The sequence below is a fragment of the Megalops cyprinoides genome, chromosome 2, assembly GCF_013368585.1.
Source record: "Megalops cyprinoides isolate fMegCyp1 chromosome 2, fMegCyp1.pri, whole genome shotgun sequence".
Classification (NCBI taxonomy): Eukaryota; Metazoa; Chordata; class Actinopteri; order Elopiformes; family Megalopidae; genus Megalops; species Megalops cyprinoides.
In genome coordinates this window covers 30,913,432-30,935,006 of record NC_050584.1, presented here as the reverse complement: position 1 = coordinate 30,935,006, position 21,575 = coordinate 30,913,432, and positions in this window count along the sequence as shown.

Below are 21,575 nucleotides of genomic sequence, written 5' to 3'. Positions count from 1 at the left end.
AACACTGCAAAGGACAAAAGTCTATCACATGTCTAATGAGCACTTTTTGACCTATATTCCTCTCATTTTTGTGCAGGTTCATTACAAAGTTAATCGCAAGAGGGACTTATTGGTAGTTCTGGGATCAGTGGAGTCAGGAAGGTTTTTTTGACATTTTGACAGCACTCCACAGGGAACTCACTCCTGCAAGAGAACATTTTCTGCAGAAATTCTGCCTCTGTCTGCCTGCCTTCCAAAGGGAATAGATTTAATTTGCAGAAATGGCCCATTAATTGTATGTCACTGTTGACACGAAACCAGTGATTTCTTGGAAGCATAGGTTTTCAAAGAGAATCTGAATTTACAAGATAAAAAAACAGTTTTATATATATATATATATATATATATATATATATATATATATATATATTTTCATTTTCAACTACATAATTTGGTGCAATAATATATTTCTTAATTGCAACAAAGCAAATATCCAGCATGTACAAGAAAAGTAATGTGAACAAGTCTTTTGTAGGAAAGAAATATCTGGCGCAGGACCCTTCAGCTTTGTCATTTACATCTGTTTTTTTCCTGTGTAGTTTGCTGATATTTGATGTCAAGTGGTATAAATTCTATTCTTGTGCAAATGTCACAGTGTTAAGTGTGCAACAGTGTGTATATAGAGATGTTTGATCCCTCTCCTTTGGTGGCATGTTCCATCCAGTTACTTCAGATTTAAGTATGATGACGACTCTTAGAAAGCAGAAAAACAATCAATAAGCCCCATTGTGCCCAGCAGTCATGAAAGTGAAGGCTAAATTCATTTGACAATTGGGATGAAATGCAAGGCCGGTCTGGAGATCCGTTTATCAGTGTTGCTTCTCAGTGCCGCACAGAGCAAAGTGCCAAATGGGGAGTCCTTGAATGCAAAGAGCTACTTTTTTCCTAGATGTGCATGCACTTGACCCTCAAGGCAAGACCAGGGCAACCCCAGTGCAGATCAGAGGGTGTCATTTCAAAAACCCTGTCAGATGGAGTAAGTCTGCTGAGACCTTCTCTTCTCCTCATTTTATCGGCCAGAATATCAGACTGGAAACACTTTAATAGCTTCCCAAACTGGTGCCATGTGAGCACTCACCTGCAGGATTTGATATGAGGTCCACATGACAGCGGGATGAAAGATGCAGTTAATATGAACAGGAGGCTCATAGATGATCAATGAGAGGCAGTGCCAGGACCCCATACACAGGAGTTATTTGATTCTGCCTCCGTGCCACTGTAATACCACCCTCTTTCTTCTTTCTTCCAAAGGATTAACAGGACAGAACTACAAAATAGAAAGGACAAATTGGGCCTTTTGTTTTATTTTGTTCTGTTTACTTATTTTTTTGTCACAAAGTCAGAATTTGATGCAACTGCATTCCTACAAAGAAAATAATACATTACCAGGGCTCTGGATAATGACTGGCTATTTACAGAAATGTGAAACTTATTTTCCACTGAAAATAGCCCTAAATCATGATTGAGTTTTATGCAATTTGGTGGATTTGAGTAATGTTTTCTTGTGACTTGTGAATCACAACAGGAATGCTGAATCTGACATTGTGGGTTATACTGTCACCTTTATTAACAGAGATCGGGTTAACCAACACTACGGGATAGATTTGCCATCATTTGGTATCATCCTGTCAGTGTCAATGCATTATATTAGCCTTCTTGTAATTGCTTGCTGTTGCTACTCCGTCATTTTAATTAACATAGACTAGGAGCAAGACTAGTGGTTCAATGGCCATGGCAGTGACCTGATCCGTTTTGGGATCACCCTATCAGTGTCACTGATTTGCCTTTTGTAATTGCTTGTCTTTGCTGTTTCTGACAAGTGCATACAAAGGTTTCCAGTACAGCATGTTGGAAAAGTGATGTAGCTAGAGTAGTTTTCTTCATTGAGGTCATTGGTTCTGTGTCTAAAAAGGTTCCTGAAAGTTCCTGAAAATGGGACTCTCCCATCTAGTCAAAGGCCTTCATCAAAGAACGCAAAGGCCAGATATGTCTCTCAGAGCACCAAAGCATTCCAGCTGGCCACTGTGCGAGCAGGGGTCCTGGAGGTGGCTCCATCATTTGTGGCCAGCACTAGGAAGAAGCTGAAACACGCTGTTGAAGAAGCAAAGCATTAAAGATCAAATGCCATCGCTGATATAAAATCAAAGGCGGCGACACATGGTGCGGTGCCATCCCATTTAGAAGCACATGTCAGGGAAGTGGACTTTATTATGGCTGTAATTGAAAGCCAGCCCAGGTCAGGAAGCAATCATCACTCTAACACTTCCCTCCAGGTAGCACTGCACATCAGGGGTTTGTGACACGTGGAAAGGTGTCCTTCTCGCAGCTGCCGACAGGGGAAGGGAAAAAAGACAAAGTCGCAACCATTCTTTTACTCATGACAGCACAATGAATCTGCAAGGCTGTTTTCAGAAAGCAGAAAACGGAGCTTGTCGACAGGGTATCACTTTGGGGGTAAGTGTGCTTGTGTGTGTGTGTGTGTGTGTGTGCGTGTGTGTGTGTGTGTGTGTGTGTGTGTGTGTATGTGTGTATGTGTGTAAAACTACACCACTACAGCAGTGTGGCATATTAGTAAGGAACAAGGTTGTAACCTAAAGGTTTCCGGTTCACTTCCTAGATGGGTTACTGCTGCTGTACCTCTCAGGAGGGAATCTCAGTAAATTTCCAATTGAATGAATGGAAGGCAAATTTAATGTAATGAAACTGCTGACACCTTGAATCATTGCCATGTGCTGACAGGACACCACGGTAAATGGAAGAACCAAGACGGCAGGCGGCTTTTTGAAGGCAGCGTTTCTAATGATGACCCACGGTAAAGAACCAAGACTAATGTCCACATTGACCCTGTCCTGGCCTGGCTGCCCTTTAGTTAGATGAGGGAGCAGACCTCGGCTGTGCGGAACATGCTTCAGGAGCATCCCATTAACCCTTCACATGTTGCCCCACTGACTCACATCTGGTGCAAGACTGGACTGGTACCAAGTCTCAGTGGGCAGTGCCAGTGCTGAAAATCTGCCATGCTGAGAGTGTCTAGAAAAGTGCAGAGCAGCACCGAGCAGGTGTGCACAGATAAAATGCCTGTGTTTCGAGGCCTTAAAAGCTGTAGTCAAAAGATGCTGATGCATAAAATTATATTCCCTGCCCTGGTCTCATATGATTGTCTGATGGTTTACAGAGGACTTGGCAGCAGGTCTAATGAGCTCTACACTCATTTAAATGATGCCCATGGTACTGCTACCCATTCTCAAGGGATCAAGCCTTAAATTTAGCTAGTTCTTTTTTAATGCTAAAGAGGAAGGCTTTTGGATTCTTGAAGCAAGTATTTTGGTTTTAAACATCTGTCAACAGACTGGGGCTTTAAATACAGCAGGAAACAGCAACAGCCAGGTTCCATGACAAGGGCTTTGTGGCAAGGTCTTGTTAAGTCCCACCATGTACAGGTCATAGAGACATTTTATCCCCAGGGCATTTTCTGGCATGGCAGTGTTTGAACACCAATGTAGTCACTTACAGAGGCTGAAAACCTAGGGCGTTTTCTAGAAAAGCAAACCAAGGAGTCACGTGTACATTTTCAAAATAAAACCTTTAGTATTCCTTCCTTCATGTTAATTCCTCTCATGTCAAATGGTGAATATGGACACATAAATCTGATCTATGATAAAAGGTGCCTCTGGACCTAAAGAGACAAGCTGCTTCAATGGAATAAAATAAAAAAAAGAAGAAAAAGGTAGGAATAGGGTTGTAAGAGGGCTCCAAGGCGAACTCTTTATGTGTCTATTTGATCAATTCTGGTAAAGCAAGATAAATATTGTATAAATTAAATTATTGTGTAATGTGAGCAATCAAATTAATTAAGGGTCCACAGCTGTTGGAAACCACACAGCTATTAATTTTTCAGAGTTACCACTTCTCCTAAGTTTTCAATAAATATTTCTCTAGGTCTTGGATGAATTTTTTATGGTGAGTCTGAGATGAAAAGAGAAGATGGAATCTAGGGACAAGGCTCTGGTTGCTGACATACTGCAGAGGATGCCTCTGTTCCAATCTTTATCAATGACATCCTCTTTGCATTATTGCTTTAATTACCCACTGTCTGATGTTGACCACATCATTAAGGACCAGAGGAGGGGAGTGTGAGGCGCATGCATTAGTGTATGCGTGTGTGTGTGTGTGTGTGTGTGTATGTGTGGATGGGGGGGGGGGGGGGGATTGGGGTGTGGTGGGGTAGTTAAACTATTTGTTTCTGCTGCTGCTTTCCCTGTTTTTAAATACTGTATTCAGAATCAAAAGAAGCCTCTAGAAACCTTTCCCTCCATTTCACAAAGGCAGTTGAATACAGCCAGTCAGGAGATGATGACTAAACTATGGGATTTTGTTTAACCCTTTTTCTGTTTAACATTTTCTGTAGATATTTGAATCATAGGTTGCACAAGAGTAGTCTTTGGTGCTTTGCCCAAGGGCACCCTCTGGTTGCAAAACCAGCTTCTCCATTGCTATGCCACACTACCATCAAATTATTGTACAACTTAGAAACACATTCATCAGAATTTTCACTATGTTCTAATTCATCTTTTTCATAGAATGGAGAAATTGATTATGTTTAACTGACTGCCAGTTTCATCAATGTCCATTTTCTCTAAAAAGTGAAGAAAAAAAAAAAAATAAATGTCCAAGACGAATTCATGAACATTTCAAACATGAAGGATGTCCCCAGGTGCCCACATCAAACCCTTAGACCCACAAACTTCGGGCTAAAGCCTAATTTTATTTTTGTAGATATACAAGAATGGTACTTTGTTTGTTAGAAGACAAAGTGTGTTTATGCCTCTCCAATATCAGAAAGTATTTTAGATGCAGACCTTTACCAGTAAGGTTAGCCCTGAAGATGCATTTACGGCAGGGGTACAAAACCCCCATCTGGGATTCAAACCCATATTTTCAAAACAAACCATAAGTGTTCTACCTATCACTTTTCATTGGTACACAAGTAACTACAGCAATAATTAGTTCTTCACTGCAAGTATATTTCGTGAATAATTTTGCAATTACTGAAAAAAATGTGGCTTGAAAAGGAGTCTTGACTACAAAGGCAAATCCCAGTAGCCCCCTGGTGCAAAATGTTCTCCTCTTTGAAAAGGCCACACGGATTCTTTTGACTAATTGAGATCAATCTTCTGCAAATTGCCTGAGTATCCCACCACCTTAAATAAAGTTCCTGTGGGAGACATTTATCAATTAACACACGTTATATTAATTAACGCTTCTTATAAAATTAATAGGAATTTTTTGACCCGCTTAAATACCTCCGCCCCTGGGAAACAAGTCACAACTTAGTGAGAGACCCTGTATGGGCTTGGCTTTGTCTCCTGATCAGTTCTGTGCTGTTTATTTCCTGCCAAACCATGCACATGCCCAGGCCACATACGCATATACATAATATCCATACTATAGAATTACATTAACTACATTTTAATATTGTGGTCTAACAAAAGGCTATATTTGTAAGAAGTACTTCATAAACAATGATTTGTCCTTGTCCTTTATGTATGACAATTAACAATAACTGTAATTAGGTCATTACACATAATCAGCTTCACAACATTCAAAACAACCAAAGACAGTGTTGCTGTCCTGTTGATTGGTGTAGGAATTGAATTTTGTTGCAATATCATGCAGCCTTATTGCTTTATGATGTGACTATAGTAATCTGACTGCATGTACTTGATTCTTGCTGCAGAAAAATCAGGCCCATAACCAGTCAATGCTTGGTACATTTCCAAAGTTTTTTGTTGTTTTCCTGCTTTCATTAGAGGAAGATTTCCCTTCACATCTAAAAAGCCCAGGACTGTTTGCGTTTTAAACCTTGGACACTAGCTGTCCCCAACCGCATCAACTACCATGGGATCTCCAATTGCTCAAGGTAGCCATTGAGTTTCAGGTGAGACATGAGACTACTAATATACTTTACTGATAAGAAATTTATGAACCAACCTGGGAAATTATTAAATACACAACCAAACAGCCATGGTTCACTTCACTGGCCACTGTATCCTTTTCATCAACAAAAATAACCCCTCGAAGGCTGTAAAAGCATGCTTAGAAAGTAAAGGACCATTTGGGCTGAAGAGGAAGTGAAAAAAAAAAGTATGACTTTGATATATCCTCTACCTAAAAGCTAAATCAAGTCTTTGAAAATATACAGCAAGTTAAATAATTAATTCCTCTGTGCGTTTGAATAGCTCCTTTAGCACAAAACCCTGAAATCTCCTCATAGGTCTCCAAAGGGACTTCTCATCCGCCCAATTTATGTGGAACCAGAGAGCACTCTCAGATTAAAAACTCTACATAAGTTCTATACCTTCAAGTGGGCCTGATAAAAGAACACTGAAATTGTGCCAACCTGTACATTCTTAATATGCATTATTCATTAGCTGTGAAATGAATACGACTATTTTTAGCTCATTCCCAAGTAGCTTCTGCAACTTCTACATGTGCTGCAAACCAATAAATTAAGTGCAAAGTTTTGCAGCAAAGCAATTATTGCAGTTGACTAGCATCTTAACTGAGGTTGTAGACTAACATGGGGCTGTAAATATTTAACTAACTTTGCACCCTAAACACATTCATATTTCATCAGGTTTTTCATGCAGTTTATTCTCAAAGCAAAGTGTTGGACTGCATAATTATTTCAGTTTAGCATTTTTTCCAGCCTATTACTTACATAAATACAAGAATTTGAGTTATAGCTCCTCTGAGGGCTAATTTAAGAAAAGTATGCATTAATTAATACAACCTAGACAGAAAATAAGAACTCCCTAAATAAGCTGTTGGTGAACATCAAGGATGATTCATTTCTTCAAAGGAAATGGAAGACTATCAGAGGAAGGGTTCTGTTTTTTGGACAGAAAGCTCCCAGGACAAACAGGTATCTCTCCCTGGACTTTTGTCCCAGTAAATAATGCTCCCAGCGCTTGGGGTCGACAACCAACATTGAACATCAATAACAAAATGGAAATTGAGTTTATGCAGGCTGTGTTGTCATTTTCATCCTCATCAAGGTCATGTGCAGTCCTTTACACAACTACAATAAATAGTATGATATGATTAAAAATTAACTTAATATACAAAATGTTTGTGGATCATGTATGTTTGTATGTGGATTATGTGATGTATTATTAACAATTAATAATTTTGTTGGAGGGGGTGGCAGCAATTATGAATATGAATGTTCTTGACTATGTGTGTTTTTTTCCACTCATTTTTTTTTCTTTGGCAATCATTTCATTTCTCCTCAGAAAAATATAGGAAATAATGAAATAATTGTCATGCCATTAAATATTTCAGGGTCAACTATGAGTAATGTGGGAATGTTTTCTGCTAGACTGCGTTTCTTTTTGTCACAAATGCATTGTGCGCGGCTGCCAGCCCAATCCATCACTCCCTGTTCGGCGGTGAAAAAAGCACTTTCCTCGGGTGTGTTTTTCTGCCAGCGCTGCTGTTCTGGGGGACCCGGGAGGCCACACTGATGGACGTGCTGGTCATCACAGCCAGGACTCGGTGGGATTCTGCAGCTCTGCAGGCACATCGCTGCTCTCTCCCCTGGCATCCCACCGGGACCAAGGGTCTCCGTGGAGCCCCACCTTCCCGTGCCACACGGTGAGCGCCTGCCCTCGTCCTCACAGTCACAGCAATTACCACTGGGTCAAGAGCAGTGAGTTTCTTTCTCTGAAAACACAATTTGCTTTTATCAGGAATATCTCATGATTGCCTGCTTTGAGGCAGTTGCGGCGGACATGCCTCAGTTTTGTAGATTCCGGGAAACTCCTCATTGCAACTTTGAGACTAAGTATAAGGCTGCTTGTAGTCACCATGTTACACCTTGTAACTCTGCATGTCTACATTGGGTTATCATTCTGTTTAATTCAAATAAGCATACAGCCCACTGATTTTTACTCCATGTCATTTTCATGTGGGGAGCAATTATGCAGCTGTAAATCCATTCAAACTGAAGCCTGCTCCTGGTTTACACAGATAAAGCGAGATTTGATTTCCAAAACACTCTCTCGTCTTTTACACAAAGAAGCCAGTGGGGAGATGGAGCAAGCACAGGAGAGAAGTGAGCTGGAAGGCAAATCTAGGTGATGCAGATGTTCTTAGAACGCCCGTGGGTTTTCTTTGGTAGGTAGGATCTGACAAAGAGATCTGTATTTATACAAAAAAATCCTCCTCTCTTGCTGGAGCATGGGAAATTAAGCCTGGTTAAAGATTCATTCTGAAAACACACTCTCACTTTCCCTCTGTTCTATGATGGCAGGAGAAATGAATCATGGTATCATCAGATACACTTTCCACCCACTTGATAAGACCTGTAGGTCCTCGATTGGACCCCAGTGTGGCGTCCCTCGAGTGTTCGTTCAAAGGAGGCTCCGCCAAGCCTCCAGGGGATGTTTAACTGATTGCAACAGCAAGTATTTAGAGAACTTCTATGGGAATTCAACAAGTTTGGTGCTGTCAGATGCAGACTTTAACTGTCAGGTAGCATTAGGTTTCAAAGACTCCAGATAGGAAGTAATGACCAATCCTGGCGATTCGACAACACTGAGCTGCTACATATAAGCTGAGGGTGCTCCTCTCAGACAGAGGGCCTTTAATATGAGCCAGGCAGTGCTTAATTTGAATATGAAACACTGATGCTAAGTGCATTAAATGGGATGATTATGACAGATTACAGCTGCAATGGAAATGGTATTCCCTGTTTTTCCCCTAGATATCAAACATAAATCTAGAGAGAGCAGGATGGGTTTTTTTAAAGAGTGGATGAATAATTTGTCAGATGCTAGTATAGCTGTGTCTGAAGTGATAAAGAGCAATTCATGTAGTTTTGAAATGAGATTTCTGACACTAACCAAAGTTTTGTTATCCATAAGAGCTTTGGGTCATAAACAATTGACCACACTTGTGTGGCATTCCAAAATGTACTTTGTTTAAAAATATTTCTGCGTCTTATGTTGATGTGTAAGCAAAATCCCTTATTACAGGTATTCTATCAAACACTATTGTATTTGGATCCCTATATATCATATTTTATAGCAATAAAAATATATGATATAGAGAGAAGTAGAATACATCTAGGCAGGAGTTATTTCTTTCAACACATATCATTGACAGTACAAACAGAAAATCTGTTAAAAGTCATCTGAATTAGCTCCAGTGCTTAATTCCACGGCATGGCTCTAAAGTTGTGGCTTGAGCGCCCTCTACCTTTGAGAAATCATAGTGACTGAGAATTGAAAGCATCACAATTATTTTCAGAACTGCACATGGCCAATTTGTGACTTGACTTAAAAGCTATTATCATTTCAATGCTTTTAATGTAAATTAGCATGTTGATTACACTTACACCTTATGCCATTTTTTATATTTACACTTTTTTTCCAAGATAATGGCAGATAAGGCCTTTGGAATGAGGGAATATATGTGTGCTCCTGTTTCAGAGCGTGCATCAAGATCCAACAGAAACACATTTAGAAATGATGTCTGGATATTATGAAAACAAACAGGTGGACTTGGCAAAGGTTCACAAAAGGCCTTGGCTCTCATTAGTGTTCTGCTTCCACGATTTACCTCAGGACTTTTCTTTGATAATTCACTTTTAAATGGCAAAACTTTAAAAATGGCAACATGTGTTTGAAATAGCTTTTGAAAAACTCTAGCTGCAGGTCATTCTTTCAGTGCAAAACTTTTTTCCTTTTTTGTTGTTTTGTTCTTTTTCATTGCTGTTTTTGACCCTGTTTTGTCGACCCGGAGTTGAAGTGACTTCTTGGAGTGCAGCCTCATGGTTAAATAGGTCAGTTTTCAAGGCTTCTGTACCTCAAATCAAAAATCCATTATAGATTTTGCTTCCAAGGGACCTGGGGCTCAGAAGGTCCCTTGCAATTGTATTTGTGGAAGAAGCTAAAAGGATTGGACTCGGCCCTCCCTTGGGGCATGGGGACAGGGGCATGCTGAGGTGTGTGCTCCAGGACCTCATCTTCATAAGGCAAAGCAAAAGCAAAAATGGAGGCAAAACAAAGCAAAAATGGAGATTTTTAGGCATTTCAGCTGTACTGAACCTAGAATGGTAGGGTCAAAGCCACTGGGAATAGGGGGAAATCTCTAAATTCAGAGGCAGGGATGAAACAGTTGGAGGCTGTCACCGAGGGAACCCTACCAGAGCAATGGGACCACACTCCAAAGAAGGGGTCTCTGAAGAATAAATTTAACAGTAATTACAGAATAACACCCAATCCCCACAGCCCCTGAACTATATGTACTAACAAGACAGGGGGGAGGGGCAAAGATGCAGACATTTTTATCAAGACATCTGTCATTTTATGGTGACAGCATTTTTTTTAATAAATGACAAGCTGCCCCCGGCGCCAGGCACTGGATAGGGCTTGATGACTTGAAGCAATGGCAGGGCAACATAATCGTAAAAGTCATGCAATGCCCTTCCATACTGCCATCCATGGGTGCCCTGTGAAGCTCCCTGGTAATTAGTGACCTTCACAGCCATGCATTTCATCATCAAATGTTTTCAAAATACATCTTAATTTGACGGAGGTGGGGGGCTGGGAGGTTCACACAGGGAAGAGATGCCCTACAGAAATCATTAAAGTGTAATTACAGCACATCAGCTGTGCAAGCGAGAGGCTCAGCTCCTCTCCTCCAGGCATAGATGTTCCACCAGACCATACATTCCACTGCAGACACTACTAATTTTCAGTCATCCCCATTGATGAAGCTAATTACTGCTATGTGTGGGTAACTATTCATACAGCCTTACTGTAGCATAGTGTGAAATATTCAACATCTCTGTTCATTGCTTTAAATTCAACCAGGTTTAATCGGGTGCCTGTTGGATTCTGGTTTTATTGACAATGATGCAGTTTTCCAACTGCTTCTGAGGACCCACAATGGAACCAATATGATTACATATTTGTGATGTTGTAAAAAAGATAAGGGGAAAATTGTTAACTAAGGTGATTCTTTATTGCATATATATATATATATTTTGCATCTACATTTCCTCACAAGTGACAACAGACGGAGAGTACCTGTACTTGAAGCTGAAAATAATTCACAGCTCATCATCAACAGTGTATTAACAATAAATGCAGGTGTGTAGCACATGTTTATGTGTCTTGCTTTTATCCTTTCAAATCACTGTCTCACTTTTTTACTTTTTTGTCTGGGTCACATAAAGCACTTTGTTTCGAAAATTTCCTTTTAAATTGTCTGAATTACTGAAATTTTGCTCTGCACACTAAATGTGATTTAACAGGAATCAACTGATCTTACCAAACTGCTTGAGCAATTACATTTGGTTATCAGTGTTTCTGCAGATAGGTGTTCTTACACTATGTACCATGTATTATGTGCACACCAATTTCTGTGTAATGACTTAACCTGATAATTGTTGTAATTATCTTTTAGACTCATTACCTAAATGTCTCCAATGTGTTTGTAATCAGCATTAATTAGAGTGAAACTACTGGCATTTAATGCACCTGTTATTGTATGTTTTGCCTGCATGCCTTTGAGAAAGGCTGTTGATGAAGTGTTGGACATCTGTTTGCTGGATCCTTTCATAGTAAAAAAATAACTTAAAACGCACAATTTTAAACATTTTAAAGTCTGTCTTCCCTTAAAATAGGTCAATTTCCATTTTTGGAGATTCCAGTGACAGTGCCCATTCTTAGCTGTCTTGAATGCAGTCTTGGAGCTTCATATGCACAAAGGATGAATATTTAGATTGGCTGTAATTAGTGCAGGCATCCTAGCTGTACACATCTTTTTGGAAGCATATTTCTGAGCCAACAGGTGAGTAACCACTGTCAGTCCATCTCATATCCTGTGCTGTAATAAGCTGAAGGGTTTTTTGTTAAAACCCAGTTGTTAAAACAATGATTTTACTTCTTGAGCAATACGTCAACATTTATAACCATATTAATAAAGCCCGGGCAGGGTTGCCAGTCCTGCTTGGTGAACCTGAACACTTGCCATGTTATCTCTGTCTCGGGGCAAAGAGAGTAAGGTAAGTGTCTGCCATCAGGCTGATGGGAGTGCCACAAAGATGGCATCCATCTCAGACAAGGACAGGCACGGAAGAAGGGAATGACTGTGAACGGGCCATCTCCCCAGTTCCAAGGAAATAATGATGTTGTGGGGAGACGTCAGAGTGAGAGAATCTGAGCAGCAGAGCCTTTTTAGTCAACCAGATGGGAAAGTCATAATAACCCTTGCGTCAGTCCCACTTACTGTCATGCAGTTTGAAGCTGCTGGTTAAAGCACAACAAGGATTAATGGGTTTCGGCCTGGGCAAGCGGCATATCATTCTCTGTCACTTCCCATGACGATCATCCCAGGATTGTCACAGGCCATCCCATCTCACGCTGAGGGTACAGCTTCTGAAGAGGAGATCTCTCCATCGTAGTGAAAAGGCACAGGCTTCTCTGCTAATAATACCACGTGAAATGATGACTTCTGATCAATCATTCTCTCCTTTGAGGATCATATGAAATGTGACTATTGTAACTTATTCTTGTATCTGATTGCAATGGTGATTTTGTAAAATTACGTAAAACTGAAACAGCTGAAAACAAGTGAAAAGCTATACATAATCTTAGCAATCCATGTTTATTGTGTCAATGATATTATCCATGATGTGATGCAAATATTTGAGGAGCCTCAAGATGTCTAAGTATCATCTGGGTTTTTTATTGGAATACAGTCATTTTGTGACACTGCTTTTCTTTTGAAAGAGAGAAAATATCTGTAGATGTAGTAGTAACATTCTATAAGCAGTCTTTCTCTCCAGACATTAGTTCAGACAAATTGAATAGATTACTATGACAAAAATGTTTAAACATAGCAAGATGGACAAACTATGACATTTGAAATTGAATTATATTGGTTGAATTTTGAATAAATCAACAGGTTATGAAACCACACTCCATTGTAGGTGCCATGCTCTCCCACCAATACTTTCTGACATGAAATATTTTACTGTTTATTGTCTATTTAGGCTATTAAATCTCATATGGCACTGACTGGATAAATAAATTAGTATTTTCTATTGTAGTTTTGCATTAAAATTGATATAAATTACTGGATTTAAATAAAAAAAAATATTTGACACTAGAGAATGAAAGCATATGTTTTGAAATAGTAACCAATTAAGTGGTGTGCCTTCCAAAAGAAACAAATGAATTAAATTAAAAGAGCCCTAGACCAGACTGTAACTATAACTCCAGATGCAGAGTGACTTCCAACACAATAGAACATAAGTGTATCCATTCACGCTGAATGAGCAAAACCAGTAAGTGTGGGCATAGCACTATTCAAGCCCTACTCCAAGTTAACTTGTGCAACCTGTACAACCATACATTAGTCACTAGATCGCTGAATCTAACATATCACAATACTACACATAAAACAACCAGCAAGTAATATAAGTAGCAGGTGTTAAGGGGTAGGGATTAAGGTGGAACTGAGAAGCAGTCTGAAGAGGTGGATCTTCAGTCTGTGGCAGAATGATTCTCTTGTCCTGACTCCCATGGGGAGTTCATTCCACCACTGAGAGACCAATACAGACTGGTATCATGTCTGAGAGAAGCGACCCTCTCAGGATGGGATAGTGAGTTGCCACATGGTTGCATGGTCGGTTTGAAGACCGATTGTAAGTATGAGGTGGTTGTCCCACCAAGGTTTTGAATTTGATGTGAGCAATAACAGGAAGCCTATGGAGTGAGGTGAGGAGGGGTGTAACGTGACTATGTTTAAGGAGATTGTAGACAAATCGTGCTGCTGCATTCTAGATGTAGAGTGTAGGCTGAGGGAGAGTTCTTGTAACGGGGAGAACCTGGAGGGGTTGTAAAGCTCCGTCTCAGTCTTAGCAAGGTTAAGCTTTAGGTTGTGGTTCACCATCCACTGTGAAATATCCTTCAGGCAAGTTGAGATGTGTGCAGAGACTTTCTGGTCAGATGGAGGAAAAGACATTAAAAATTGAGTGGTGTCAGCAAAGAAGCAGTGTGAAAAGCCATGAAAGGAGCCAATAGGTTGTAAGGAGAGAAGGGGGCTGAGTACAGAGCCTTGAGGGATACCTGTAGGCAGGCTGTGGGGTCTAGATAACCCCCAAAGGAGGATGGACAGTTAAATACTGCCTGTTCAAGTGTTTTAGAGAGAAAAGAAAGGAGAGAGACCAGTTGATAGTTCTGGTCAGCAGATGGGTCCAGAGTCCTTTTCTTCATGGATGTATAGCCTGTGGAGAGTGACAAATTCATGAGAATAGTGATGAAAGGAAGAAGGTGGGGAATGATGGTCTGCAGAAGACGTGAGGGAATGGGACCCAGGGCACAGATGGTAGGCTGATGTGATGTAAGGAGATGAGCGACATCAACATGGTAAGAGATGAGGGCTGTGTTGACTGTAGGGAGTTTTGAATGTCTATAATCTTTTGGTTGAAATGATCTGCAAAGTCATCTGCAGAGAGATCAAAGTGGGGTGGGGGAGACCAAGGATTGAGGAGAAAGAGAAGGTAGAAAACAGTCTATGTGAGTTAGAAAGTGAGTTTTCAATCTAATATCTAATATCTCTAACATTTAATGCTTAGATGGTGTTATCTAGCTAGTTATCTAAATTGCAAGTGATGCAGGAGATATATTACAATATAAGTGAAATGAAACATTGACCAGACTGCAAGAAAAAAGACATATGTCCCACATTCTTATACTTTTTGTGAATACAACTGGCAGAAAATACCAGTGTGACTGAATCAATTTGTGAATGTATTCGTTTTTACGATGTCATGAAATAAAAATTTAAGTTCCTTCCTCTCATATAAAAAAATTAGTTTGAATGTTTCCCATTGAAACACATAATGAAAGCAATTTTCAAAGTCTTTACTTTCAAATGTGAGCAATCTACAAAATACATTTTGCTATAAATGTATTATCCTTTGAACGCATCTTCTGAACCAATGCATCAATAACAACATGACTGGAAAAAATACATAACAAGTACGGTGAGACGGTAACAATTATTCAAAGCAATGCCCTAATGTGGGATCTTTGTTTTTGGCAGAGCACTTCTGAAGACTTCAGAGGTTGTGTTCTTGATGATCTGTAAGGCCTCTCCTCTCTGTGAGTGTGACTTAGTGGAAGACAAACTGACAGTACTGCACTCCTCCCAAAATCCTCCTTGAACCATTTTACATTTCACAGACATTGGCAAGTAACTACATGTACTGTCAAGAGCACAAATACTACCCATCTCCATGAGTGTGTTCAGAGCTTCAGGCACCCAGCCATCCAAACCACAATCTCATTTCTCATCATATTGCTTAATACATTATTGGTATTTTGAATTGTGAATTATTATAAACACAGTAGTTTTGATGTTAATGTTCTCAGTCACGGTATCAGAAAACCAAAGCATCACTCTGTCAAGTAACATTCCATTTCATTATTTGAACCCCTCAGTCTTATTCATAAGAACATAATGTGCTAACCACTGTACTATAGAGGTAGACCTCATGATCTGTATGTTTAAGAGCTCATGGGTTGTTATTCTCTTCAGTACAGAACAGATTAATGTTTGGCACAGCACCATTTTATCCCAATTATTCCACACTTTAGCTGATCAGGCTCGGTGCCAGGAGAAAATAAAGGGGGGTGCACAAAAAGTCATAAATGCTATATAGACATCGGGATATAAGGACGCAAATGGGGGTGTACCGAGGTCCATCTGGGGGTGCAATGCACCCCTGAGCACCCCCATAGTGCCGGGCCTGTAGCTGACAAGCTTAGTGGCTTACGCTATAGGTTTAGGATCCACACAGTTGACTGTATGATGTTTATCATGTCTTGATACATGTGCAAGGTGTTGTATGTCACCATTAGATGGGATTGATTAACAGTACAGTGGTTTTCAATATTCTGTTGTTGCTGAATATTATTAGTCTGGTCTGTCCTTTTCTAAATGTCATTAAACCAATCCATTTATTGAAAAAATGTAATTTTCTTGTGTTTGCAATTTATTTTGACTTTGTGGAGAAATTAACAATTTCAGTATGTTTAATAATATTAAAGAAGGTATTGTTTTGTTTAATGTTAAAATTCCCTTGTTTAACATTGTCATGACAGTTTTATGTTTACACCACAGCTGGGGTCAATTCCATTTCAAATTCAATTCAATAATTGAAAATCTGCATAGGACAGAAATGGTTTTCCATTTCTGAATTGAATTTCAGTTCACTCACTGAAGTAAATGAACTAAAAAATGAAATTCACACTGACTCTGGTTTATATTAAACCATGTAATGTGATAGAATTTCAGGTAAGCCCTATACATTTCAAAGGTGACAGGAAAAGACAGGAGCAGTCCTTAAGCAGAGCAACACTTAAGCAGGATATCATGAGCATAAAACTTGCCTATTATACATGCACCATATTAAACAAAATTAATCAGTGTATTGTATTTTCCTGTGTGTAAAGGGAAATTATGTAGTACAGTAAGATATGAAACTAGGTAAACATGAAAACTGATATTCGATCCTTTAAATCACTGATTTGGTAAAACAACACTGCTCAGACATAATTTTTATACCTTAACAGCATTGCCACTCCTTTAAAGCTAGTGGAAAGCTTGAATGTCAGGCATTTTCCTTGTGTACCAGAGAATATTTATTTAACATTACATATGAACTGTAAACAACAATCAAATTTCCAGTTTATTTCAACACTGTAGAACACAGTTTTCATGAAACAACAGTGTTGAGACATCATTTGTTTACAGGATCACAATCTTACATATCCCAGACAAAGCCCTGAAAATAGGCATTTTTTATATCAGGTTGAAATTCTTAGTAGACCTGAAAATTCTTGAGGCCTACAAACAAACTTAATTTACACTACATTGACATTTTAATGAACCAATGCTGTTCAGATCTTAAAATGGACTGGGAATAACAAGAAAAAAATCATTAAGTTTATTGCTTTAAGACAACATATTTTGAGTTTGGACTGTAAACCAATTTTTCCTGAATGAGTGCCAGTTTGAAATTTGCTTGCAAATTTTCAAGTCCCTACTCCATTTGTAGTCTCTGTGAGGCCCCATAGAAACTAGACTTTGATTGATTTTGTAAAGATTTTGAACAATTTTTATGGGATACCAAAAAACATACTGAGCTATAAAGTGATGTGTAGTTCCATACTGAGGTCCTCCAAAAATAATGACACGTAAGAGCTGAATTTATATCAGTTGGGATTACTGACAATGACTTAAGCCAATGCTATGTTAGTGTATTTGTAAATCATTAATTGATATTAACTGTTACATTAATTTATGAGTTTATGTAACATTATTGTAAAGTGTTACACTTGAAATCTTAACTTCACTATCTGAAAGTGGTGAAGTAATAACTAAATTATATGTCTAAAATTAATCACTATTGATAACTGAGTTATAAGACTGTTGGAGTCATGACTAGTCAAAATTATTTATTTTGTTGACTGGAAATTGTGACTAATCATAATAGAATTAAAGATATCTTGAACTGCATTATTACTAGTTAGAATTACATTATGGATATGATGACTTGGAATTATGACTAGACATAAATGAATTATAGACATCTATAATTTATATAACCTCAGTGAACATCAAAGTCAAGTTAAAATTTGCAGTAGTTAGGCAAAGGTTTTGAGGGCTAGGACTATCATTTTGGTCTCACCTGAGTTTAGGAACAGGAAATTCATAAAATTCAGAGCTTTTTGTTTGTAAGACATGTTTCAGGTCTAAAGATCTGGTGATGTTCACCTGGTTTTACTGAGACATACAGCTGTGTCATCAGCATAAAAATTAAACTTTACTTCATGTTTATGGATCTCAAAGCAAGGGTCCAAGAACCAAATCTTGTGGAACACAAAATAATACATTGGAATCTGTCAAATAAGTATGACCCACCAAAATGGGTGGTGATGGACTAGAAATATTAGCATCCTGCCAAATGCGCAAACTGGAGAACCCACCCAGTAACTGACAAGTCAATACACTGCATCCCTGGTATGACAGAAATGAGGACAATTACTGTCTAGACTGGAGGTGTCATTTAAGAGTGCTCTTTAATTTGAGGTTTTCCACTCAATGTCTGTAAAGTGCTGAAGGAAGATTGTCACATGGGGGTTGACAGAAGCTCCCTTCCTTTTTACCACTGTGTAAAATTTGCGGCTCACTGTAGTTTTAGCCAAGCACTTGGTCTCATCTTCTGGACTGATCCTAACAAGAAAACCTGTACAATCAACAAAGTTTATTTAACATGAGATGAGGCATTGAAGAAATACTATATATATATATATATATATATATATATATATATATATATATATATATATATATATACAATACAAAGTATAATGCATAGAAACTGTTTAAATGCTATATCAAAAAATGTTAAAAGGGTTCCATCAATATGGAGTGGAAATTTTCTGACCAGCTGAATACATATTATATAGCTTCCTTTACATGCTCTGTATCAGCTCCAGGGTGGCACAGACTCCTGGTATTCTGTATTAAAAATACAGAAGCAGCCAAAAAAGAACTGAAATGTGTCACTTTCTCCTCAATGCTCACCATCCATTGAGTTGCAGACAGTAGTTCTTATATAGCATAATCTGATGAGCTTTTGGATGACTTGCAAATTTAGCTGTGCCTTCTTGCTTGCAGTCATCTACATTAACACACAAAATGAAAATGAGGTTGTTAAATCTTCTAGCAGCACAGTATACATCAACAATTTATTTAAGAGCGCACATCTTTACTGCCCTTATCTTATATATTATATCTTAACTTATCTGAAGCTCATTGGGACAGCTCAACGCATGTTCGTTGGTTCCCATCCCGAGTTTCCTTTGTAAGAATTCCAGCCAATTTAACTAGGTGCTGACATCAACTAGTCAGGAAATATGCTGTAATATAGAGGTAACTGCTAAAATAAAGGAAACACTGACATAAAGTGTCTGAGTAGGTAGCTGGGTCACCACAAGCCACAAGAACAGCTTCAGTACACCATAGGTGTACTGGCATAGAAACTGTCTGAAACTCTCTTGGAGGGATGCGACACCATTCTTCCACAAAAATTCCATCATTTATGGCTTTGCTGATGGTGGTGAAAAACGCTGTCTCAGGCACCTCTCCCTTAAGTGTTAGACTGGATTGGGATCTGGCGAGGGAGACATCCATGGCATATGGCTTATATCATTTTTATGCTCATCAGGCATTTATGAACTGCAACACAACCATAGTATCTGTCTTTGAAGATCTACACAGACTATTCTTCATGAAACTTCCTTCTCACAACCTAGATCAATATTTACTGTTGACTGATTCAGAGCTGCTTGTCTCTCTTGCCATGTATCTCGAACCAATGCACAGACATCAAAGTCAAGGAGCGTGCACCTTCAACCTCAGTTGCCCCTAGCTTATGATGTCTTTCCCTCAGACTTCCATGCCTGGGTCACCTCAGCTACTGAAACATCAGCAAATTACGCAGCTGCCTTCACAGAAGCTCCTGCCCCAACAATCACCCCTTTCTCAAAGTCACAGAGATCACCTCTTCTAGCCATGGTAGCCAAAACAAGAGGCAACTGTTCCTGCCAAACAGTTTTATACATGACCCAAGCATAACTGAATGTTAATTCCTGAATTAACACAGGAACTACACCTGTGTGGAAGAATCTGCTTTCAATGTGGTATGCTATTATAACTGCTCAACTGTTTACTTTGTTTACATCATCTAATACATAACATCTAATAATGTTAACTATACTATACCATTGTATTCCTTAAATAACTACACGGCATTCTCCTCGACTATTCTGTTTCGCTTCTGCTTCTCAAAATTCAGATTTATGTGTTAGCAAAAATTATGTTTTTTTTTTTTTTTGTTTTGTTTTTTCCTGGACTTCCATCTTCTTGACCACAAACTCAGGCTGTGAGGGGGAAAAGATTAATGTTTCATCCATAGTGAATGCGTTTGTCAGAACTGCTTGCGATGAATGAATTATTCATTCAGAATGTTATTCAGAATCAACTTTAAAGTTAGCACCGTAGCAAAGGTCTCATCGTTCACTGCAGTCTCGCGAGCGGAACTGAGGCGGATGTCCTGTTATTTCTGGCACTATAGTGACGACCGCCCCGGCATGCTGCGTAGTTCAACCCTTCACAGAGAGTCTTCCGGCTGGGAAAATGATCTTTTCGTTTTGCTGTTCCGCTACTGACGATTAGAATAAAATTCACAAACTCTATTTACACGTTCACACCCTAGGTAATAAAACTAGACGTTTTTGTTTATTTTTCAATAAAACAGATTTACGTGTTATTTGAATCAGTTAGCTACATATCAGGTTGCATGCACAGCAAGATATTAAAATACATTGCATGTGGCCAATGCAAACGTCGACATCAGTCCTAGCGTCAAATAAAATGTACATGGCAACGACGAGCTAGCTGGACGATATATGTCTGCGTTAATCTTAAAAACAAACTTCCAAGTTTGCACCTTGCAAATTGGAAACGTGCAGTGATGTCAATATGCAAATTGACTTTGTAGTACACATTGTTGTACCACTGCCGATCTGTCAGATTTAAAAAAAAAAAAAAAAATACAAAGACCGATGCCATGGCACTGAGAGCCACTATTTTCCCTTGGCCTGTACGATTCACTTCAAAACACGAGAGCGATTAGGCTACTGCTCACGTTGCATGGAAAATGGCTCGCCATGACAGGGTCTTCTTTCACCTTTAGGGGGAGCCCTGACATTCAGAACACAAAATGCACAGTACTGTACAGCATCGACTTGACCTAGTTTTCATGTAAGGACGCCTTTAAAATGTATCATCTTCCGCAGGATCGCCACTGCCTGCCTGAATTTATGGTGCCCGTGTGAAGCCAAGAATGGTCTGATATAGCAGTGGAACTCAGATGGAGCAGCGTGTAACGTATAAATTTACTCGATTGCTTTCTTGATTAATTTGCCGATTTAATTTAAACCAAAACTGTTGGTCAGGAGATTAATACTATACACATTACTATACTGTACACATTATTACTATAATCGTTTCTTCAACTGTTAAAACTACTGTAATTTTGACAGAACTACACAGATATGCTTCTAGTGTCTAAACACATTTTAAAGCAGATCATATACGGTTCTTTTGCGGACACCGTTTTTCATTATGAACATAAACTGACGTGAAAGCGGCTTCTTTTGCCATAAAAAAATAGCTATATTTCAATATTGGCATAACTGATATCACACCAATTGCCTTGGTGGTTAGGTCTTCGTTTCGAATGTTTTTGAAGTAACACGATTCTCCAGAAGAGGGAGCTAGTATTCGCTTAACCCTGTTCTGATATTCCCTTCCTGGGTTTTTAGATATTCCTTTTAGTATCTTTGACAGTAAATGGACAGCAGAACAGAGGCGAGAAGAACCAT